Raw genomic sequence first — 4,261 nt, forward strand, 5'->3', positions numbered from 1 at the left:
TGGAGTGTGTCTCCCCTGAGGGAGAGGTGAAAAGGCCCTTACAACGTTATCCTGACCACACCTACAGCTATGAGAGTAGCAGAAATTCCTGCCCAGATCCATTACAGCAGAGTGAAGCCTGCTGTGGAACTGAAGGAGAACCTGCCCCTGCCTAAGAGGAGCCAGACCGAGCAGGATGTGAACAAGGAGAATCATGAAGACCAAGTCTAGGTCTAGAACTGGTCCCCCTGAAACCAAGGTAAAAAGGACTTTAGCCATCATCCTGACCACATGCACAGCAGTGAAAGTGAAAGGAATCCTCACCTGGAGTCATCACAGTCCCTGCCTCTCTTGGCAACCAGAGAAAGCTGGGCATCTTAACTGCTTTGCAGCCACTGGCAGAACACATCTGGGATGGAAATGCTTGCCCTGTGTATAAAGGGTATGTCTGACGCAGTACCTGCCCAGGGGTTGGAAGCACAGTGGGGACGTGTGCAGAGCCAGTATACTCCCAGGGCAGTGCTGAGCCAGAACAACTGCTTTAGTGAGCCTAAGAAGCACCTGGCCCTCCGGTAATCATAGCTGAGACAAAGGCAGGCAGGCAGAGACTGGAAATAAAAGCTGAGTGTGAGCTCTAACCATGTCCACCCCAACACAAACTGCAGCTGAGACAGACACACCAGCTCCAGGCAGTGGCACAGACAAGGGCTGAGTATAGTTTCTGTAAACTCAAACAGTGTCTGATCTGAAGGGGAATATAGCCAGGACAGAAACAAATTCTGCAAAATTGTTCTGTCTGTCAGCAACATTAATCAGGGGCAGAGCTGGATCTGAGTAAACCACCCCAGCCTCCATTAAGCACCGGAGGTTGTCAGGCCACCACTCCCTCTACTGGATAGTGGCAGAGAGTGGTGGCCTGGCCGAGGAGACATAGATCTCCCTGTGACTCAGGGAGGGAACTGGGTCACAGCCCTGCTGGGTTACCAGTGACTGTGTGTGACAGAGGTATAAGGTGGGGGAGGAGGCATCAACCTTCCCAGACTAATTCATTTGCTGGGTAGGTCCTACTGACTCCATGGAGCACTGGAGCAAGTCATACTCAAGCTGCCAGAAGACCCCCACTATCTAGTTGCCGGAAACCTTTTGAACGCTCTCACTTGAGACCAGGTGCTGGTCTCAATCAATTGTCTGGGACAATTGATTTGGATCTCTTGAACTGCACCAATCACCCAAGGACTATCCAAAGTGGTACCCTGGGTGTGTGGTTGTGGGAAGCTTTGATTTTCCTTTTCCAGTTGTTGTCCATGGGGGGTGGGGTGACTTAATTGTTGGTATGTCTCCACAGCTGAGACTTCAACCCAGTGTAACTGATTCACTACAGTAGGACAGAGACCAGCTGAAAACAAGACAGAGCCACTTAGACCCACCACACCAAGCAGGTCTCCAGTGTCTCAGGCTGTAGCACTGTATGGGTCCTTTGCAAAGCTCTAGGGGAAAAGGTACAGACACCAGTCACAGCTCTTGGGCAAATGGCTGGTTAATCACTACTCCAGGAGCCCCCAACCAAACTTCACCTTATCTGCTCATCTAGGCAAACGATGTAAAATAATCATGGGGTGGAATCAGCAGGAAAATCCCTTTAATATGAATAAACAGAATAGATCAACTCCCCCAAGGAACAACATGGTGGACACAACTGAAGATCCCATTCATAAACAGATGGCTGAGATGTCAGAAATCAAATTCAGAATTTAGATTGCAAATAAGATTAATAGAGTGGAGGTACAGTTGGAATTAGAAATTCAAGGAGTATTTCAAAAGTTGTCTCAAGAGTTCAATGAATTCAAAGACAAAATCACCAAAGACTTTGACAAGAATTTGCAGCTCTCAAGGATCTGAGAAATACAGTAAAATCCCTCAGTAACAGAATGGAGCAGGCAGAAGAAAGGATTTCTGACATTGAAGACAAAGCATCTGAATGCTCCCAAGCACTTAAAGAGGAGGAGAAGTGGAGAGCAAAAACAGATCATTGTCTCAGAGAGCTCTGGGATACTTTGAAGAAAAATAATATTCACCGTATAGGAATTCCTGAAGGTAACAAGGTGGCCTTAAAAGGCACAGAGGCTCTTCTTCATGAGATAACAAAGGAGAACTTTCCAGACATGCCAAGAGATTCTGAAATTCAGATAGCAGACAGTTTCAGAATCCCAGCATAACTCAACCAGAATAATACATCTCCTAGGCACATTATAATTAACTTTGCCAAAGTTAAAATAAAGGAGAAAATTCTGAAAGCAGCCAGACTTTTAAGAAAAGCATAATCTACAAAGGGAAGAATATTAGAATGACTGAAGATCTCTCTGCTGAAACCTTTCAAGGTAGAAGAGGGTGGTCATCGAATTTTAATCTCCTAAAACAAAATAACTTTCAACCCAGGATCCTGTATCCGGCTAAACTGAGTTTCATTTATGATGGAGAAATCAAATACTTTAATGACATTCACATATTGAAGAAATTTGCCATAACTAAACCAGCTCTCCAGGATATTCTCAGACCTATCATAATGACCAGTGCAATCTTCCACCACAAAAGTAAACTCACTCGGAAACTTTTGATCAAAACCCCACTTCCACAGTGGCAAAAGGATTAAAAATGTCAACAGGACTTTTGAAAAACTTGATACCCAAAATTCTACCAGGCTTATCAATATTTATAATAAATGTGAATGGCTTAAATTGTCCTCTAAAGAGGCACAGGTTAGCTGACTGGATATAAAAACTCAGCCTAGATATCTGCTGAATACAAGAATCTCATCTCACCTTAAAAGATAAATGTAGACTCAGGGTGAAGGGATCGTCACCTATATTTCAGGCAAATGGAAATTAGAAAAAAAGAAGGTGTTGCAATTTTATTCGCAGTTACAATAGGCTTTAAACCAACACAAGAATGAGAATAAGCAAGAATAAGGATGGTCATTACATATTTGTTACGGGTAACACTCAACATGATGAGATTTCAATTATTAACATTTATGCACCCAACCAGAATGTGCCTCAATGTATGAGAGAGACTCTAACAGATGTGACCAACTTGATATCCTCCAGCTCCATAATAGTAGGAGATTTAACACTCCTTTGGCAGTGTTGGATAGATACTCCAAAAAGAAGCTAAGCAAAGAAATTTTGGACTTAAACTTAACCATTCAACAATTCGATTTGACAGACATCTACAGAACATTCTATCCTAACAAAACTGAATACACATTCTTCTCATCAGCCCATGGAATATACTCCAAAATTCATCACATCTTAGGCACAAGTCTAACCTCAGCAAATTTAAAAGAATAGAAATTATTCCTTGCATCTTCTTGGACCATCATGGAATAAAAGTTGAACTCAGTAACAAAAGGAATCAGCATACTCATACAAAAACATGGAAGCTAAATAACCTTATGCTAAATGATAGCTGGGTTAGAGACAAGATTAAGAAGAAAATTATGAAATTTTTGGAACAAAATGATAATGAAGACATGGATTGTCAGAACCTCTGGGATACCACTAAGGCAGTCCTAAGAGAGAAATTTATAGCACTGCAAGCCTTCCTCAAGAGAAAGGAAAGAGAGGAAGTTAACAACTTAACGAGAAATTTTAAACAACTGGAAAAGGCAGAACATTCCAATCCCAAAACCAGCAGAAGAAAAGAAACAAAAAAAATTAGAGCAGAATTAAATGAAATTGAAAACAAAAGGATTATACAACAGATCAATAAATCAAAAAAGTTGTTTTTTTGCAAAGGTCAATAAAGTAGATACACCTTTGGCTAATCTAACCAGGAAAAAAAAAAAGAGTAAAATCTGTAATTTTATCAATCAGAAATAATAAAGATGAAATAACAAAAGAATCCTCAGAAATTCAAACAATCCTTAATCAATATTACAAGAAACTCTATTCTAAGAAATATGAAAACCTGAAGGAAATAGACAAGTACTTGGAAGCATGCCACCTTCCAAGACCTAGCCAGAATGAAGTGGAAATGTTGAACTGGCCTATATCAAGTTCTGAAATAGAATCAACTATACAAAATCTCCCTAAAAAGAAAAGCCCAGGATGAGATGGCTTCGCATCAGAGTTCTACCAAACCTTTAAAGATGAACTAGTATCTACAGTACTCAACCTTATCCAAAATATAGAAAAATAAGGAATACTACCAAACATATTCTATGAAGCAAACATCACCTTGATCCCCAAACCAGGAAAAGACCCAACAAAAAAAGAAAATTATA

This window comes from Otolemur garnettii, unplaced genomic scaffold (genome assembly GCF_000181295.1).
Source record: "Otolemur garnettii isolate 467f Iridium unplaced genomic scaffold, OtoGar3 scaffold00331, whole genome shotgun sequence".
In the NCBI taxonomy this organism is placed as follows: Eukaryota; Metazoa; Chordata; class Mammalia; order Primates; family Galagidae; genus Otolemur; species Otolemur garnettii.